We start from the raw sequence: 21266 nt of genomic DNA on the forward strand, positions 1-21266 counted from the left end.
TGTGCATTTGTGCTTGTACATTGCCCACGTGTGCACCAAGTGCTTTGGGGCAGGAAGTATTGCTTCTCACAGCAGCTGTACCAAGCAGGCTGACATGGGCCAGGCAACAGAAAAAAACATCATTAACAACCAGGGGAGAGCCTGTCACTTGCAGCTCATTCCCCAACACAAAGGAAAATGTGTGTCTAGTCCATTAGGCAACTGAGATGTGAAAATAGCTCCATTTTTCTTGGTGTGATAATACAGATTTAGAGCCTCATTTCCATTAAAATTACTGGGTTGAAATGTCCACACCAGATCCTTATTATGATTAATCTATATACAGGCAGGTATGTACATATAGTAGATCTAACTCATCTCTCTGTCTCTTTTGGCCGAGCTGGGTTCAGATTAAATTTCCTTTGGGAAACAACAGGCAGAGATTGTAAAGTCCTTCTCTGCTTGAAGACTTTGTTCCAGAACTTAATGGAATTTAGGTGCCAACTTCCCACTGAAGTATTAGGAATATCTAAGTGCACTAAGGAGCTGGGCATCCCGGCTGCAGCTCCAGGAAAGCTTCAAGAACTTCGGCTGCTTAGAGTGCTACATCACTGGAGATCATAGGAGTTTTCTTGGCCATCTGGAAGCTGAGTTCCAGCACCTGCAAGTTTTTCTCTTTGAGGCTTTCATGCTACAGCTGGGGAAAGCTTGCATGATCTGCCATGTCCTGCCCTTGAAAGCATGGAGGTTCCTTCAGGCTTGAGGTGCACTGCTGGCAAAAAGAACAGATTTAAAAACAGAAGGGATGAATGAACTCTCAGTATCCTTCCAAATGAGGAAAAGCCCTGCCTGAAGTTTTCTTATGTGAGCTGACCAGCTTCAGTTCAAGTACTACAGCAATTAGGAAAATCTTGGTTTTTGCCAACAGGGGATGATTAACAGAAAGTTGTTTGTTTTTTCTTGTAACCACTCTTCTTTCTTCGTGAGTCCTGTCAAGACTCAACCAGGCCTGCAAAAGCACTTGGAATTCCCAGTATGCCAGGTGGTAATGCTAAGAGGCAAAACTCCTACAAAGTGTTTTTCTTGGAGTTCCTCACCTTTGTCACTAGAGTCAAGTGCACACAGGCAGGATGTTTGTACAGGTCTGTAGATCCCTTCCAGCTGCTGGTAAAGAATAGTAAATAATAAGCAGTACATGCACATGTATGACCCCCACAGCCCTGTGAGGTGACATGGGAGAGATGCTGCTGGAGGAACTGCTACACAAGTCCTTCCAGCCCTGTGTGGTGTGTGGGCATGCTTGGGCTCTGCTCTGATCTGATTAGCTCTGTGATAGCTGCCATCTTCAGTCCCAGATCTTTGGATTCAGATATGTGCCAGAACTGGCTCATTTCAGCCATAACCCATCAACTGAGCTCCAGTACTATCCCTGTGTGCCCTCCTGGCTTGCTCCAGAAGATAAGGAGCCCAGTTTTGTGTCAATGCCTTTCCCTAAGGTCCGGTGGGGTCAAATTACATCACATGTGATGCTGTCTGGAGTTTGTGTGTGCTGGACTCATAGTTCAGCAGAACACAATAAATTGTGATATGAATATATATCAGAGCCTCTTGTCTGTTTTGGTTTTTGGGGGATGACTGTGAAAGCTTTTGGAAGGAGATGCCACCTACAAATGGCTCTGGGGTAGCGTGGAAGAAATGGATGTGAGTGTGATACCAGGAAAACCAAGGAAAAAAACTCAGTTGTGGATGAGCAGACTGGGCAGTCACATATCTCCTCACCAGGACCACATGGATATACCTGCCCAGCTCTGGAAGAGAATCTTTCCTTTCCCCATCTTCCTCTAGTCCATTTCTTGTGCTCCTCAGCCTAAAGAGAACAAAATGTGATGGTATCCAGCTCACTGCAGGACTGTGAGCAGTGGACAGTCAGCTGTGGGTTGGCAAGAAATGATTAATTTTTACAGAACACTGCACTGCTCTTTTATAAAACATATTAGTGTTGTTATAAATCAATGAACATGGTTTATAATAGCAATGATGCCCTTGAAATCTGTTAATACTGCAGTCAGTGGTGGTTTGCCAGAGCATTTAGTGCCCTTGGTTTCACCTTGGGCTATTAACTAACAAATCGGTTATTAGCCAGTGGTAATGACCAATTTTCTAGGGATGATTGCTTAAATGTTGCCCACCTTGAAAAGAGAATTATTGCTCAACTGAAAACGGAACCCTTATTTTCAACTCGACAGAGCTAATGATCTTATCTGATTTCTTTATCTTCCTCCACCTACTCGAAGGTGGTCCGAGACCGTATTACCAGAGAATGCCTTTGCCTTCTGCCTTCTGTGACTTGAGTCCAAGAAAAGTTCCATATTTAATATTTATTCCCTAAGCATCGGTGGATGAAGACAGATGGTAATGAAACCAGCGTTGCTGAAAGTGACCACAATGATAATAGATTCTTTATGATGTCCAGAAATTCTGGACTCTCAGTCTCGGCTTAAATGTAGCGTGGCGCCAAGCCCGTCACCTTAAGCTTAGTATTCCTGTCATCTCCCTGACCTGTCTTTAGACCTGATGAGTGCAGGCTGCACTAAAGGCATCAATCTGTCTTTCTCCCCCTATAAATGTTTTAAATACCCAAAGCTGGTCACAAGTGACACATCCTGCAAGAAAACCTGTGTGAGGTGGGGGCAGGGAGGCAAAATATCTAGGGTAAAAAAAAAAGAAGAATCTTTACTCATTGGATCTATGTGTTTGTTAACATGCTCTCATTGGAAGGATACGCCTGTGGTTTGTGCTTTCTGCTTCTTACAGTCATCTTCCCAAAGCAGCATGTTTTAGATATTTTTGGAATTGTGAACCCAACCATTTTTTCAGAAGTGCAAAAAACTATGTATGAATTTAGTATATGGAGAGTGGAATTTTGGTTGTTAACTTTTGAGGATCCCTTAGGACTTACGTAGGTGAGTGAATGAAAGGGTTTTGACTAGAAGCTGAATTTCCCTCTCTTCTCAGGCTAATTTTGCTGCTAAATAAAACCTCAGAAAATGCATTTCAGAAATGAAAACACCTAAGTGTGGTTTTAACCAGCAATAATTTGGACCTTGTATGGATGGGGTGGGCTTGGAACAAGAAGTCAGAGGAAGAATTTGGGCAGCATGTTTGGGTCCTTCAATTCCTGGTGCCAGCAATGCTCTCTGGCAGCTCACACCAATTGTCCTGTAGGATGCAGTGCCTGCACTGCGAGTCCTGCCCAGCTCAGGGCCAGGGCCACCCATGGGAAGGGTGAAACAGAAGGCCATGGGTTCCACAGGCATGGAGGGCACACTATAGCACACTCTTGAACACCCTGGCACACCCGGGCACACTCTGGCACTCCCAGGCACACCCAGGCACACTCTTGCACACCTCTCCCTCCATCAGGAATGTGTAAATGAGAGGTTAAACCTCTGCTATGGCACCAGCTGGACTCAGCTTCTCCCTGCCCAGAAGTCTCTCTCTCTCAAAAAAAAGAAAACCGACCCAGGAAACAAGCAACAGTGTTCTGTGCACAAGCAACTTCTTTTTTTATACAATCCTCTACTTTTATTTTGCTTCATTTATCTTACACCTGAAGGCTGTGCAGTTTGTGCTGTTACAATGGAACTTGTATATGGAACTGAGCTCAGGAAAATTAATGGCAAAAATCCCTGAGTCCTAGAAGTTTAGATGCACATGGCAAATATTTGAGGAGGGGTGGAGATGAATTCTTAGCTAAAACTGGAAAAGCTTGTATAACTGTGGAGGAATTTGATGGTGAATATTATGTTGCTTCATTTTTTTACAGCTGGACATGATGATCTTTTCCAACCTAAATGATTCTATGATACTATTATATAAAATAACATAGTTTTAATTGCTACAAAAATAGTGGAGCATGGGTGTAAGAAACTGTGTCTTACAGGACAGCAATGGAAAATCAGGTCCACCTAGCAGGGATTGAATCTTCTAAGATGCTGCTGGATAAATAAATAAATAGACTTTCTTTTTTCTTACTTTCCAAACAAGAGCAACATGCAGTGCTCTTCATCTGTCTGAGACAGCAGGAACAGTCTGCTGGGGACATTGGAGAGCATCTTTCTTGCCTCCACTCTACACTGCCAGTGTCAGGTGGCTGGTGCTGGGTCTTGTTGAGATTCCCAGTCCAACAGGAGTAAATAATGGATGTTGCACCAGCTGGCTGGTTGGCCTGTAAAATTCTGTTTCTAAACACAGGATAAAAGGAGAGAAAGAAAAAATACTTGCTCTCCTGTCCATATCACCAATATTGCTTTAATCTAAAGTATATAATATAACTTTTATTTAGCAATGTTTTAGAAGACTTTTCTGAATGGATTAGGTCAAAGCATAGTCATTGTGTATGATAATGCTCTGTATTTATATTTGTATTAGTGAAATTAGCTATACTACATCTTTGCACCAGCTAAAACACTTGCATCCTGGTAACCATTAAAAGAACTCTAAAAATCCAGAATTAACAAACCAGAAGGATTCTCTGGGGTGAGTCCAGGCAGGCTATGAAGGGGAAAAAGGGGCTGTGTGACCCCTCTTCAAAAAGCTGACTGCTGTCACTCTGCCCTCACTGAGAGCTCAGAACCATTCCCACAGAGAGCAGCTTTATGCCAACACCAGCAGCATTGGAACCACCCGTCCTTTAACAAAAATATCTTAAGGACAGACACTCAGGGAGAGACCCCTGAAGTGACTTCCTTGACCAGCTGGAAATACTTGAAAAATGTCTACATTTCAGAAAGCGGGAGCTGGACTCTGCTTGAATACTCACTGAATGGTTTGAGCCCTCAGAATTAAAGTCCTCATGATCATTGGGCATTTTGAAAAGCCTGGTGATTGTTGTGCTGTCAAACTTTTGAAACAGGTAAAACTCAACAATAATTAGGTCTTTGCTTTCAAGACAGAACATGAAGTCTCAGGAGAGGCACTAAAATTTGGCATGACGAAGCGCAGAACAAATTAAATCATTATGCAGTTGAAATTCCCTTCTTTCAGTAACCCACAATACGGACAAATGCACCTTAATTTGCAAAATTTATTGCCATCAGCAATTGCAACCACAAATACTGCCATAGTCTCAAGAAGCAGTGATTTTATTTCTGCTTTCAACTGACTTCTTGCAAGTCTTTATGACACTTTCTATGTGCCCCAGACCCCAAAGAATAAATTAGCTCAGTAGGTCAGTAGAGAAAAGGTTAACAGTGTTCCTCTGGGGAGAAAGTCTGCTCACAGCTGAGAAGAGGGATAGGGAAGCTGTAGGGTCTTATCTGCCTTATGCAGGTGAGACTCTGTGAAAGAAACAGCTTAAAAAGAAATGAAGGAATGGGGTCAGGGGCTTTGTCAGAACTCTTTTACAGTGGCAAGGGTTTTGTTTCTCCTTCTGATTTTACTTGCCTTTCCTCAAGGTATCTCTAAGATGCTTTTAACAGGTAGGATCATTTCCTTTTAGAAGCACTAGGGGCTGTGATTTACGTACTTTGTGCCTATGTTCTTCTGAGAGTCCTCTACAGAGCACAGAAAGGGAATTTCCCTTAATTCTTTTTAATCTGGAGGTTGGCTGCATTTGCCTAGGGATTCTAGGTAGGTAGAAGGTCTTATCCAAAGGCAGGTTGACTTCTGAGGGGCCACGGGCTGCAGTAACTTCTGCGTGAGATCAGCAGGCTTGGAGCTTTCTGGAAGTGTCTGGATTGCTGTACAGGGTGCAAACACCACACATGCAGTGAGGCTGTCCAAGAAATCCTGGACAGATGGTATTCTGTGATGTGGTATGTTCTCCATTACTGGAAACTTTTCTATTGCAATTGGATGGATTTCTGAAAGATAGTTGAATTCATCTGCAGCTATTGGACTCAGTGTGGAATTTAATTTAGAGAAGCCCTATGGCCCGTGTTGCTCAGGAGATTAGATTGGGTGATCAGTATTACCTTCTGGCCTAAAATCACAACTGCCTAAATCTCTAACATATCTAGTTAAAAGCTGGGTTTGGCTTTTACAATGGCCAGGTTGCCCTCAGCAGCATGAGTTTTTCTAAGCCTCACACTAGAAAAGACTGCCAAAACCTTCTGCTGCAAGGAGCACAGGCATGTACGCAGTGTGCTATACGTCTGCTCTGTATATTTGTGGTGAGCAAAATATAAATCTTTCCAGTAAAACAACTCACAAGAAGTCTGTTTGCCAAGTTTCTTTCCTCCTTGCCTGGGAATTTAAGGGAACTTTTTTTCTTTTTTTCATATAAGTGAGAAAACAATGGAATAGATTCTCTAGTTCTGACCCCTGTTCTCCAAGGCACACGCTCCCACCACCCTGGGTTTTGCACAGCTTCACAAGGGAAATCAGGAGCAAAAGGTTCAACTCGAGGGGCTTATCTGAGCAGGAAGTTAGTACAGAATAAGTTTGGGGCTGTGTTTTAGGCACTGTAGCTGTTCTGTGTTAAATCCCACAGTGGATGTTCCTCTGTACTAAAGTACCTTTGTGCAGTTTGGCTTGATCCACTTTCCAAGGGGATTAATTTAAACTACAGAAATGGCACCTGTGGCTTAGGAGTTTGTGAAATGGCTACTGTGTTTTAGATGTTAATCCTCATTTATTTATTGCTCCTTTGCTATATGGTCAGGTCTTTACTAGAGCAACATTGAGACCTTTCAGAGCAGCTGCAGAGAACCATATTGCAATTTTCCCTCTTTCAGAAGGCCAGAAAAATGTTGATACATTATTCTCTTTTAGTAAATAGTGAGATATTGCACTGTTCCCAGGCTTCTAAAAATCCTGCCTTGTGGGCAGCATCTACTGCAAACCTGTTGTCAAAGCAATACCTTGAAAGCATGAAGGATGAGGAACAAACCAAGCCTGAAACTTTCTGGATTGGAACATCCGCCTGAATGACACTTGAAGGAAATATTCATAAGTCTGAAGACACAAATCTGTAATCAATCTGGTTTTAAACCCAGTAAATGTTAATTATAGCCATGTCAGGGGTATGGTCTGCCTCGAAGAAGCTCTGGCTTAATCAGTGCAGGTGCAAAATTATAGGAAGGATCCCTATAATATCGTTTTGTGGAATAAGTTTGCTATTACAGCATGAAAGTTGTAGGTGCAAATGACCTATTAGATGGCATTTTCTCCAACAAAGTGGTAAAGTTATTCCTTTTGATATTTTACATATTGATTTATCTCTGCTTGTTGGGAAACTCCTCCTGGCAATGCACATTCCAGTAGTGATAACAGAGGTGTATGCACTGAAAGTTGACCAACATTGAATAAAGGCTGTATGGAAATGGAGTGTTAGACCCCTTAGATGCTTCAGCACATGTGTGACTGTCTGCAAGATAGTTCTGCTGGTGTGAACACCAGTAATGAAGGCTCAGTCATCCCTGCCTGCATCAGGCTTTCCTCTAGCTGAGATTCTGGTGCTTTCTGCTGAAGAGTGTGAAGTTTTGATGCATGTCCAATGCCAGTGCTGAGACCCAGGACATCAGAACTGAAGGAGCAGATCCAGAATGACACAAACACCAGAATGACGTGAATATCTGGAAGCTCCATTAGCAGTGTGGATTCCCAGATAGTGTTGAGAAGGGGGGCTGGAAATTGGGCTGCAGACGCCAGACGGTCTCACCTTGCCTTGGCTGCTTGGAGGGAAAGGAGATGGAGGGGTCAGTAGCAGCAGAAAAACAATGAGGAAGGAAGATCTACTGGAGCTTGTCTCCATTCTCTCATCTCTTTCCACTGCCTTCCGCTGCCTCGGCCAAGTTGCCTGATGAATTTTCCTACTCTCAGCTCTTGGCTTTTTTCTTTGAAGTCACACAGTGATCTGGTCCCAGGTGGCTTCTCCTGTGCCCCTGTGCTTCCCCTCTGTCAAGCACATCATTAAAACCCATTCCTTCCAAAAGGTAATTTATACACTCATAAGACTCCACATTAAATATCTGGGGATTTTCAAAGGGAAACAGTGGAAATCATTTCCAAACATGCTAACTTTGCTATCGTCTCTAGTTCTACCCTTCTCCCTCCCCTTCCCCCATGTTTCTGTTGGTTTTACTCAGATTCAAGGATACAAGCCCCAAGGTGACACTTATTTCTTAAGAGCCTGGAAGACTGAAAAAGATTATATCCAAGTAAATATGATACATTGCTCATTTACAACAGCTAATGAACTGATGAAACTGCCAGGTAGGGTTTTGTCTCAACAACCTGACTTGAGAACACTTTTTGATCTCCCCCTTCAGCACTGAAGGCTATGTTTTTTCTCTTAGTACCCATGCTGGTAGAATCTGCAAAAGGCAGCACATGCTATCCTTTGTGTTAATGGGGAACCCACTGTTTCTGTAAAGACCTTCCTAAAAAGCCAGGAAGAGGTAAACAGTGAACTTGGCTTCCTCTGGTATTACTTTCTTCTCCACCTGCCTGTAGAGATTCTAACATGCTACTTGTATTATGTAGGTCATGAATAATAAAGTATTTTGGCTGGAGCTGAACAAAGGCAACAGGTAGGAGGGTGAGGTTTGCTATTTCCTTTGCAGACACTTTCTGGTTTTTTACAGCACAGATGACCAACAAAAACACCAATATTCTTGTAGGGCCAGTGGGGTGCCAAAGATCTCTTTGTTTCTTTGCTATATGGCTGAGCTTCAGGGTAAAAATTTCAGTGATGCCAGATGAAAAAACTTTCCCACTGACACATGATGGTGGTGGTTCTTATTTCTATGATAAAACTTGGTGATGATCTGCACCTTTCCCCATTGCTTGAGCTGACTGGAAGCCTTCTCCCCATAGCCTAGGAAACCTCTGCTGGTTCACTTAATACTTTTCCCACCAGTGTCCTTTTGTGGTGGTCTCAGCAAAACCTTGAAAGGTGAAGGTGAAATACATCAAATAAAATACTCTTGCAGCAGTGCTGGTTCAGCCAGGGGAAGAGCAGTAATGAAAATAGCATGAAAACACCTGATTATGTTTTCAGCTCTGTTTGGCAGGTCAAAAGACCTTAGAGGGAACATAAAGAGATACCAAATGCTGTAGTAATCTTGAGCTACATAATAATAGAGTATTCATTAGTCATTAAAAATAAATAATAATTTTGATAATAGCGTGAAATGGTAAAGAGTTCCAAAGTGGAAAGATATGCAGCAGTTGCTTTACTTCCCTTATAAACAGAAGACAAAACAACAAATACAGTGTGTAACCAAGCAATAATATTCTATTTTATAGTCTCTGGCAAGAAGTTAATAATGGTTCTGTGCTGTTAAGGGCTCAGGACAATTTTAAAGGAATTTGATATTTTGGTCATCCAGGGAACCATTTTTAAAGTGAGGCTGGTCTTACTCACGTGATGAAGCTCTGAAATCATAGAAGTTGACCTGCAACAAAAACAAACAAACAAAAAAGGCTTTTTGATTCTATCATAAACATTTGGCTGTAAATCACCCCCTGCCTCAGAACCCACTTAAAATAATATGATGTTATTTGACATTTTCTTAGCAGTCAAGCAGAAAACTCCAGCTCCTGGATCATACAGATTTAATGTAGGAGTACAGTAAGGTACCCAGTACCTTTCGTGATTATATCCAACAGCACTTTCTGTTGGCTGACACATCAGGCTTGTTTAAAATCATTGGACCAAAGCAGACATGCTTTCCTTCACCTTTTTTTTTTCCTTTCCTCATAATTTCTGAATTGATCAATTATGGGAGATTTTGAGAAAGTAGTAATAAAAACCAAACAGAAGGCAGACAGTTTAAGAGCCACCTGTTAAATCATAATTATTAGCAACAAAATGGTGGTTTATGACTTTGGAATAAACAGATTTACTAATCTGAAAACTGTCTCTCTCACTCCTTAGTCTTTTCTTCACAACTGCAATTTATAAGAAGCTGTCCAGCTGCATTTCAGGGATACAGGAGAAAGCAGCTTCTATGTGTAAATTAGAAATAGATTTCAATTTTCTTGCCACTGTTGGAACTAAACAGCCTGTTAACCTATTTAAATAGGAGAACATACTCTGTACTCCTGTTCTAGAATACATCAAAAATAATGTGATTATGTCTGTTTTGATACAACCCTATCTTACTGCTACCTATATGCTTTTACATGAATGATACATGGAATTAGTTCCACATTTCTTCTCCTACAATTAGCATATTAATGTGCCAGACAGATAATGCTAAAAGCCTGGATGCTTGAGCACACACAGTGCCTTCTTCATGGAGCTGCAACACTCAGCCCCTGTGAATCCTCAGGAATGCATCTGTACAAGCTCTGCCTCCTGCTTGTCCTGAGAGCAGCCCTGACCTATGGACCACAGCTGAGATACTTCAGGCTTTATTTACTTTGTTGGCCTCAGAAATTCCACTAAAAAAGAAAGGCTCAGTGTCAGGCTGCCCACAATGGGGCCTTTGCTTTTCCTAGGGGTGTGTGTGGATGAGCTCGCCCGTCACGGCCGTGCACACTCCTCGATATCTCGGGCAGTCCAGGGGATTTCTAAATGCCCAGACCTCACATTCTTGTCTTTGCTGTGTGCCTATATTCACCTCTACACACAGGCCTTGCCTTTCTGTGTTTGTGTATGCAACATGGAGGTTCAGACAGTCTCCCATGACTTTATATGTCAGGGATCCAGCATGGCTGGTGAAAGTCCCTAATCTTGAGTCTATCTTGGTGAAACACTAATGAACTTGTAAAAACAGGAAGCAGTGGAAAACAAATGAATTTCAGCTGGTGTTTGAAGAGCTGTCAGATCCCCTCACTGAAATGTTTCAGAGGAACATCTTTCTGATAAAACCTCTGAGAAAAGTGGAGGAGTTTCAGAAGAGTGATTGGAAAAACAGGATGCCGACTGGCAGGCTTTGCTAATGCATTGCATCTGTAAAGATTCCAGCAACTGAGCACAGCATTAGCTATGTGAGAGCCACGGAACTAGGGAAAGTTATTACATCTGAGCGTGATGGGAAGAAGGGGGAAGGGGGAAAGCAGCTGCTCCCTTTATGCATCTTGCAGTTTGCAGTTTTTTTGAGCCTTTGACATTTTTTGTTCCATCTACTTTGCTGTCAGCACACAGCCTTAATTCTAACACTGATGAACAATGCTGCTTTGCTGTCCAATATCATCCTTCCTCTGAGGAGGATTTCATTTCATGAATGTTAGGGAAGCTTTGCCATGCCATGAGACATAGTGAGGGCTTGCTGGCTTCACATAGGATGCTGCACCCCTTTGCATAGGTGTCTGCACATCTTTGGCAAATGTTATCCTCATTTTACAGTGGCTTATAAAATGGGATTACAGGATCCTTGAGTTTCCACTAATTTCACTTTTTCTCCTTCCCAGAGTTTCTGGTCACTGTTAAACTGAGCTTCTGCTGCTGCCAGCTGGTTTTGGGGGGCTTCTTCTTCCACTTCTGTCTAGGACAGGAATGTTTCTTTTTGTTTTAACTTCTGCTTGACTCACCCTCTTGAAAATCAGGGTGTGGGAGTATGACTGGAGCAGAGCCCATACAGATAAAGGAGCTCAAGGATATTTTTGCTTCCTCCAGTTTGTACATAGTTGTGCTTCAGAAAACTAGGAATTGGATCCTTATAGCCAGGAGAGTGTTAAAAATGTAGAGTGAATTGACTTGACAGAGAGTGTGAAGCAAATCGTAGCAGAACTGTTGATGACACAGAACCACCCTGGCTCTGTGGCTTTACCCACATCCTTCCAGTTCTGCTTTTGCTGGAGTTGTCCCTCAGAGCTGAACTGCCATCCAAGGAACACATCTGAGAGCAGGAGCCTGTTTGTAGGGTCTCACTGATGAATGTCTAATACAACAGGCCAGCCTTACAACATACAGCTGTGTACTTTCCCTCCTGCAGTGAGTTAGTTCTTGTTTCTTTTCATTTAATCAATCTGCCATTCAATGAAAAATGTAAGCACGAGCCCTTCTTACTCAGCACAGCACTGAAACTTCTGTCTTCAAAAAAACTCTTAAAAAACTCTTCTGAGAATGCCTCTGAGGATGTGCATGTGCCCTTTCTGGAGATGGTGCACCCAGAGCATTGTGGTGGAGCTGACAACTGCCTTTGGGTGTCTTTCTGGGGCTGTCACAGCCCTTTTTGGGGGAGTGACTCCAAAGGTTGTAGGCTTTGTTTATGCCTAAGTGGTTTCTAACATCCGAGTCACGGCAGCACAACTGCAATTCCAAACATCCTGATCTCTGCAAGAGGATCTAACAGTGGTCCCAGGAAAGCCAAGGACGGAGCAGCAACTGAAACAATGTAAACAGGAATACATTAAAACAACAAGATGCAGAAAAATATCTAACAAAGCTGGTCTTCATTAAACCCTTTCTCAGCTGTCTCTCTCAGCCGTTCCCACTGCTGCTTTGGTGCATCCCAGTTCTGTCTGCTCCTCCAGCCCTTCCCTGGAAGGCAGATGCTTTTGTGGGTGAAGCATCAAGCTGGGAGTTGGGAGACTTGATTTTGCTACTGAGTTGGGCAAAAGCAGTGTCACGTTTGCCTTTTCAGTGCCTGTCCCGTGATTCTTATCACCCTGACCTCCCAAAAGCCCGAGTTCATGCTTAGTTTCATGCACATGAATCACAGCAGCTGTTGTTCATGGGTTTCCATGTGTGTGGAAGGCTTTGGGAGGATCGTGGGGGCAGGCTGACAGTAGATCTTGCAGGCAGATGCTCTCTTTGAGGAGACTATTCAGGGCATAGCTCAAAAAGTCTCTGCTCTCTTTCCTGAATATCAGGCAATGTTTACAGAGATATAAAAATATTTTTCCAATCACATAAAAATATCTGCTCCTTAATTCCTGTATGCTCTGCTCCTTCCATAACTAATTAATCATCATGATATCCTATGAAAAAGGCAATTATTTCAGTTGTCACTGTCCCATTTCACAGGCAAGGAAAACCCTGGGGACACCTTGCTGTATTCTAGTGGTGTTCTGTTGATCCCAGGGAGACCAGGTGCCAGGGTTTACAAATCCTACCTTGGTTCTGGAAGGAAATGCATGATGAAATTTACCATGTGCTGTAACTTAGAGAGAAGAAGAACGATTTTCACATTTCTAACTTAATGCTTACTTGTCTTCTTGTTGCTTTGCTTTGATCTGCTTCATCTTTTTGAGGCAACTGGCTTCCTAGAGTAAGGGCTGCTGTCTGTTAGCTGATTACATCCTGAGTTTGAACACCCACTCTGACCCTGGCAGGCCCTTCACCTTCTGCATTATCTACTATTTTTAATGGATAAATACTTTGGTGTTGTGGGGTGTTTTGTTTGCTTGGTTTTATTTTTTAATTTGTGTAATCATTGGGTTGTTTAAAATAGATATCATAATGCTGAGTTGCAATTTTTTTTTCATTCAGATTGATGATATTTTGATGGTAAAGAGTTTGCTTCTATGACATACAATTTGTTAATTTGCCAAAATTAAGGTACCATTTTAGGCCATATTGTAGAAAGGTGGTAGAAATGTTCAGTCACAGCTGTAGCTAATGTGTGCTTCTAACAGGAGTCAGTGCAAAGATGGAAATTTGGAACAATGGAAAATCTTATGTTTCTTGGTCTGAGATTCTAGACATCTGAGTTTAGAAAGAATTTTAATTTTGGAACCCAGCTATTCAGTATCTGTCACACACATCCAGCTTCACATTATCATATTAATCAGTGTTGTCCAATGCCAGCTTTGACTGAAAATCAGATGTTGGATGAGAAAGACTCTGACCTTGGGTGGCTGTGTGGTTGTGTCCCTTGGTTTTGGCTTCAGCCCCATTGTAACTGCGGGACCCCAGTGAACTCAGACTCCCACAAATGTGCAACATTGACTCTGCAAATCTGTTTCTCTGTGAAATCCTCTATTGTTCTATGCTTGAGGCCTTGAGAATTCTCTCCATCAGAAAAAATAATTTGCCAGATGTCTTAATAAGCCCTGTGCATTTATGATTCTATATAAGGAGGATTTTTTTAAAGCAGCGGATGTTTATTTTTGGCAGCTTCTGTCATTTAATGACTTTCTTGCTCCAGCTACCCTCCAAAAAACTGATAAGGGTATCCTCTTCCCATCTTTCAAATTTAGAGATGAGCATAAGGACTGGGTCCAGTCTGTATGTTTGGCCTAAGCCCAAACATGTCTGAGCATGGCAGATCTGGGCAAAGTTCCAGTCCAGGTTACAGAATTTTTGGGTTTGCTATTTTGTTTTTCATCACTCAAATGAAATGGATTTAAAGGTTTAGCCTATACTTCTATTATTTAAGAAAGCATCTATGTGTGTACGTAACGGGAAAGAGAAATAGAACATTGACTTGAAACCCCTCCAGTTCTAATAAGGGAAACAGCTTTCTCATAGGTTCCCACATCATCAGTCAGCTCATCACATGCATGCTGCTGCAAGACATTTTTTTTGTGATGAATTGAATAATCACATCTGTTTCTCAAGCTTGAGAAAAGTTTAAAAAGTCATTAACATTCTCCGTTTCCACCATTGGCAGAATCTACTTTTTTTTTTTTAACCAGAATCTTGGCAGTGTAGACACGTGTGCATGTGAAAAACTTGTCTGTGTGTGTTTGTGTGTGTGCCTGCAGCTGAAGTGAGTGTGTGTGACTGTGAGCACTTCCACACAGACAGACAGACAGACAGACAGCACCCACTTGTGCACAAGCACACAGCTACCACCTGCAGGCACGGACACAGCGATGAAACACAGGATCACAGAATATCCTGACTTGGAAGGGACACACAACAATCATCCAGTCCAGCTCCTGTCCCTGCACAGACATCCCAGCAATCCCACCCTGTGTGTGACAGCATTGTCCCAGTGCCCCTGGAGCTCTGGCAGCCTCGGGGCTGTGCCCATTCCCTGGGGAGCCTGGGCAGTGCCCAGCACCCTCTGGGGGAAGAACCTTTCCCTGATACCAGAACTAAACCTCCCTGGCACAGCTCCAGCCGTTCCCTGGGTGCTGCCGCTGTCACACAGAGCAGAGCTCAGAGCTGTTCCTCTGCTGCCCGTCCTAAGGAACCTGCAGCCCCTGGTGAGGCCCTCCCTCAGTCTCCTCCGGACTGAACAGACCAAGTGCTCTCAGCCACTCCAACACAACTTCTTCTTCTCCAGGCCCTTCACCATCTCTACATCTTCCCTTGGCGCTCTCTGACAGCTCGGTATCGTTCTTACATTGCAGTGCCCAGAACTGCCCCAGCACTCCAGGTGAGCCCAGAGCACAGCAGGACAATCCCCCCTGGCCCGGGTGGCGATGCTGCCCCCAGTACAGGGATGTCCCTCCTGGCTGCCAGGGCACTGCTGACTCAAATTCCACTTCCCATGGACCAGGATCCCCAGGTCCTTCCCACGGCGCCGCTCTCCAGCCTCACTCCCCACTTTGCACACCCAGGTGCAGAACCCAGCCCCTGTTCAACTTCATCCAGCTGTGATCGCCCAGCCCTCCGAATCGTCTGGGTCGCTCTGCAGGGCCTCGGAGGATGGGGCTGTGTGTGGAGCAGTGCTCACACACCCGCTCTTCTCCCCAAATCCCGGCTTTTCCCATCAGGAGCGCGCATCAAGCTCCAGGCACATGCAGGCAGGAGACACGAGAGGGCAGCGTCCCCTCTGCTGCCGGCGCTGCCGGGGCTCGCTCCCATTGTTATGTTTATGCAAACAGCCTTTGACATAATAGCTTTGAAACAGTTGAAAATTGGATTGTGCCTTTAGGCCAAACATTCAGACCACCACCTTGGCTATATTCATCTGCCACAGTAAATTGGGTTCAGCCTTGGCTCCACACAGTGTATTTCAGGGAAGGATTACAGCCTAGCAATAACTTTTGTACAGGAAAGACAAATGCAAACTCCTGGCAGAAATATTGGAGCTGTTTAGTTGTGCAACCCCCTATCTGGAGGAATACAGATTGCACTGAGAATTTCTTTGGACATCCGAGGAGCAAATAAAACAAATTCTCAGGCTAGAATCTCCATTCCTTTCTTTTTCAGCTTCCTAATGCAATCTAATTATGGTTTAACCTCCTGAAATAAATACCTAATAAAAGATGAACCTATTAGAAGAGTAAATTTAGTGCCCACTAGTTAGCAGAAATTCTTGCCGTGCTCCCTTTAAGTGATAATGTTATTGGGATAGAACATTGTTTGACTGGTTAATGGTCCTTCCACTGCAAGACAGATTATATGGAAAATAAAAGTCACAGCACAGCCAATCACAGTGTCAAAGCCCATGGTTAAAAATGCTTTTAACATAAAAAGATATGTTGAAAAGGAGGGCGAGGGTAACAGCCCCTCCAACAGGGGTTCAGCAAGAATTTAAGCTGTGCTCTAAAAGGGAGACAGTGCTCTCTGGATTTACCAGTCAGTGCCATGATTAATTTTCTACAGGCTGTGTTACAATTTTGTTGCATATTTAAGAAAATGAAGGTTTATTTGGTCCTGATCCCAGAGGCAATGTGCTAATTTCAACATTTTCCAATTCATCCTAGCAAATGTGTCCATGAAATTTGGGGGTATATTTTTCCTTCTACCTCCAAGAAGGGTGGACATCCAGGTGGAAAGGAGGAGATGGTGTCAAGAGCTTTGCACCCTGGCAGGAGTGATCTGAAGGTGAAGTTTGGGTGGGGACAATGTGAAGGCCTGGGAGAGAAGAAAAGCAGCAATTCCTCTGGCACTCTTCCTCTCTGCATCTCTAGTTTCCATCGTGGTGCTGGCCCATCAGTGGATTAATGAGCCTATTGACTTTGCCAGGGGTGGAGAATATAAATAAAAGCAATTTCCTGGCCTAGCTCCCACTGAAACCTAATCCAGTGGGAAGAGAAAGGCTGTCCTCTTAAGATGAAGGCTTTTTTAGATTGGGTGGTAGCTGAGCTGCTGATAACTTTATTGTGAAAGCAAGATGATTTTGCAAACGATATATTGAGCATTCTAAATTCATGCAGGCTTGCACACCAGCTACTTCTGGTGTGCAAATAGGGTGGCACGTGTTTTTAGCAGGAACAAATAACAAAAAACCACATTTCTTGTGTGAGTATCTAAATGTTTTCCAGGATAACATTTGCCCAGATCTCTTTATGCTGTACCTGCGGAGGTCTTCCACTTGGATGGTCTTTACTCTCCTTTATTTATTGCATATATCAAGATCTCATCCCCTGCTTTTAAGGCTACAGAATACAGCAAGAATTTTACCTGCCTGTCACTGCTTCTGAATGAAGTAGTCCCTTTATGTTAGCATTGGAAGCAGTAATTACACTTAAACAAGAAGCAGAGCGAGCATGGAAAACTCTGCTGTGTGCATCCCCCGTCAGCTGTGATGGATCAAATTCTGAAGCAAAACCTCCCATGTTCACATTTTCAACAGGAACTCTGCCCTGAGATAAAGAGCCTCTGGTACCTTCCACAGTCAAGAGACACCAGCTTAGTGGAAGTGGGACAGCAGGAGCATTGCACATGCTCTGTTCTAAGAACAAAATTGTCCAAATTAGCCCACTTCATTTATTTTTTTAGTTATTTTTCTAGTCACACTTTGCTCTCTTATGCAACAGTTTTGCCAGTGGGTAAAATATTTGGTGCTGGCCTTAGCCAGAAAACAGAAGTCACTAGCTGAAAACGGATAGGAAGTCACGCATAATAAGAGAATCATATATTTCCATAATACTATGAGGAAGTTTTGCTGCTTGGAAAAATGCTTGTTTCACAAAAACACAGTTAATCTCTCTCTCTCTTTTTTTTTTTTTTCTTTCGTCTCCAGTTGTTTCTCTCATAAAGAAAAAAAAATCTCACCAAGTGTCTTCAGTATGGTCCCCCCCATTTATCAGGCCTCTCACACTGAATAGAGCAGTATTTTTATGGACAAAACTGAGTGAGCTGGCTGGATTTTGCTGTAGCAGACTGATGTGGTAAGGGCTCTTTGTCATATATCACAGTCAGAAGTCATTTATTATCCTGCTTTCCTTTGGGAAGAGACTGGGGCAAAAGATCCAAATTCTACCTTTCCTTTTCCTCAAGTATGTGTTTTATAATCGTCACTTATTAGTGGGATTATGGTAGCATCTAGGTAATCTTGCCAGGATCGGGGCATTATTATGATGAACAATGACAGAAGTCTATTCATTAGAGTCCAGAGAAATTGTTTTGCTTGGCTGTAAAAGCACTTGGGCCAAGGAGGTCAGACAGCTTTATTCAAAGTCCTCTGCCCGTGTTACCAACTCTCGTGATATTATCAAAGTCTCCCACCATCCTGGGCTTTTCAGTGAGCAGCACCTCCTGCTGTCATGTGAGTCCACAAGAAGCTCAGCCTTCATTAAACCAGAGACATGATTCAAGCCCTGTTGATTTCAAGTGAAAAGTCTGAAAAATATGGGAAGCAGAAGGCAAATAATTACCCACTTGAGATATATAGAGATAATACATATATATATTAATTCTGAAAATTTTTTTGGAAGGTCAACTTTGTAGATTCTTGGAGCTCACTGGAGACAGGGCAGGAGGGGACCTTGGAAGTCCTTAGTCCTGTGTTTTTCCATTCCTGAGCCTGTGCTCTCTAATGCTGGTGCAGAGCAGGAAAGCGGGTGTGAAACACCTTTTTGTGTGACTCAGACCTCTGCCAAGGCAGGAAGGATTCCTCATCATCTGAAGGAGGCAGAAAAAGTGTGGGCTAAATACTCCTAAAATAATTACTTCATAAGATGAGGCTCTGTTTCAGTCTAGCCTGCCCATCTCAAAAGGATGGCTATTCCCTTTGCATTTAGAGGGTGAAAAGTTGGGAGCCAAGGATAAGCAGAGGGAAAGGGGTAATGATAAAAATACATCTTTCCTCTTTCTCAAGATTGTCTTCCCCACAGCCAAACACACAAATACCACTGACTGTATCTCATTTATCCTTGGTTTCTCCTTTCCCTGTCTAGCCCCTTTGTCTCCTGTCTCTATGCCTTGTCAGATTATTTACCCATTCAGGCTCCCAGGCTCTTGCCCAACACTAGCAACACTTAAAATTCTGGTTTTCAGGAAAGCACTACTTAGAGCAGACTGAAGAAGGATCTGAATTAGGATTAACCCAAAGAAAGCAATTCCCTTTACTGGAGTTTTTCTGATAGCCCCAATTTCTGTTTTGTTCCCCTTTGCATACAAACGGGTGAGTTCAAATAGGACCTTTTCTGCCAAGGGAATCCTGAAAATCCTGAAAATAGAGGACACCCTGAATTCTCTTTTTAGTTTTTTTTCCCCTTTGAGCCACAAATGCTGGGAGCCCTGTGGTCCTAACTGATGGGCAGAACTTGCTGAAACGCAGATTGCCCCACTCACAGGAAACCAAAATTGTTGAAACAAATGCTGGAACAAAACTCAGGAATGAGAAGGCTTTCCATGGATTGGAAATGCCAGTTCTCCATTTGTTTAGTTCTCAGAAGACTTTGAAGCATTTGGGTTGATGTTTTTTGTTTTAGAAACAAAACAGCTGCCTGGTCTCCTGAGCCTGTGCCAGGAGTCCACACTCCCAGGAACACTTTTGTGCTGTTTCCACATTATTTTCCAACAGAAAAGTAATTCACAGGAGAATTTCCATCCAGTTTCACTGGGAACCTTTACTCAGTCCTAAAAAGCCTGGTACTACCAGGGGAATCCTTGGCCCCATTTTGAGGTCTGCTTGATTCTTGCTCCTTCTTGCTTTGACCTTTGCCTTGCCATCCCAAACTCTGTGTGAAGAGTGGCCTTGCTGCCTGAGTAAAGACTTCCAGAATTCGAGGTCTTCCTTCCTATTCTGACAGCCTACGTGAAGAACTTTCAGTCCTGTCCTTTCAGTAAAAGATTTTTTTCCTTTCCTCTTTCTTTCCCTTCCCTCTACAATTAATTAGCTAATAATTTTGCTACTGATCCATTCTTCATTAAATAGTCGAGTCCCTTTTGTTAGATCTGGTCGGAACAAAGGTAGGAGAATTTATGTCTTAATTTTAGTTCATTATGGCAGAGAGCATCCCACCCCATCATTCTCCCTCTCCCCCCCTCCAAGCCCTCCCTCTTCCTTTAGAGGATCAGTTATCACTTTGCCCCTAAACTCCTCACATTCTGCAGAGGCATTGGAAGAGCCTTCACTGCCCTTTATCTTCTGCTGCCTCATTAAGAGAAATGAACCTGAGTCTGAGAGAAATGACACAAGGGAAATAAAAATATAATCCCTTGGTGCCACCTATAATGAATTGTTATGAAAACCATGAAAATATCTGTCTGCAGATATTGTTCTTTGATTTGAAGTCAGTGTTGTAAGCGGTAATTTTTGTCATTAAAGCTGTTAATCTGCGCAGTGTTCCTCATAAGTTTTTATGAAGAAAAACAGCCCTGCTGCCTACATGCTCATGCAGGGAGCTTCTGAGCACTGCTACATGAACAGGGTGCCTTTGAATAATTATCTTTAATTATAGCTGAGGTGGTTGTCTGTCTCAGAGATGGGGCTGTTTCATGGCAGCCTGCTGGCCACTGCCAAGAGGGTTTGGAATGAACTGGTTCAACTCAACCTTGCTGACACCAAAGTCCCCAACTGGCTGCTGGTGGAGGACATGTGGGAATGTCCTGGTGCACTGAGCTCTGTGTGTGTGTGCAATTAGCTGCACTGATTGCCCCAGCCCTGTGCTTTTGTGTTTGGGATGGGGTTGTGAGGGATCAAAGATGAGCTGTGCGGAGCAGAGGTGTGCTAGGAGTCCTTCCCAGCAGTCACAGGGCTGATCTCCTTCCTGCAATCCACCTTCAGCTTTTCCGGAGTCTACCAGATCTGAGAGCTTCCCTGAGATGCCAGGCAGCTGCTTTTCATGCTGTGCATGCCAGGTCAGGGCAGAGGGGGCCCTACAGCCCCCTGCACCAGTGTGACTGCACTCCATTACCCCCAGGTGACCCTCCAGACAGAAATCACTGATGTTGGGAGGGCAGAAAGCATGGTAGCCTCATGGTGTTTAGATTCCTCAGACTGAAAGGAGCTGTGGGCATACTGGCCAGGAGGAAATGGCCTCAAGTTGCACCAGGGAAGGTTTAGATTGGACATTAGGAAAAATTTCTTCAGTAAAAGGGTTGTCATGCACTGGACAAAGCAGTCCAGTAATGTGGTGAGATCACCATCCCTGGGGATATTTAAAAGACACATAGATGTGACATTCTGGGACATGGTTTAGTGGTGGGTTTGGCAGTACTGGATTAGTGGTTGGACTCAATGATCTTAAAGACCTATTGCAACCTAAGTTATTCTGTGATTCTAAGGAAAATCAGACTTTGAAAGGTTTTTGCACCTCCC

Source organism: Geospiza fortis, unplaced genomic scaffold, assembly GCF_000277835.1.
Source record: "Geospiza fortis unplaced genomic scaffold, GeoFor_1.0 scaffold55, whole genome shotgun sequence".
NCBI classification, from domain to species: domain Eukaryota; kingdom Metazoa; phylum Chordata; class Aves; order Passeriformes; family Thraupidae; genus Geospiza; species Geospiza fortis.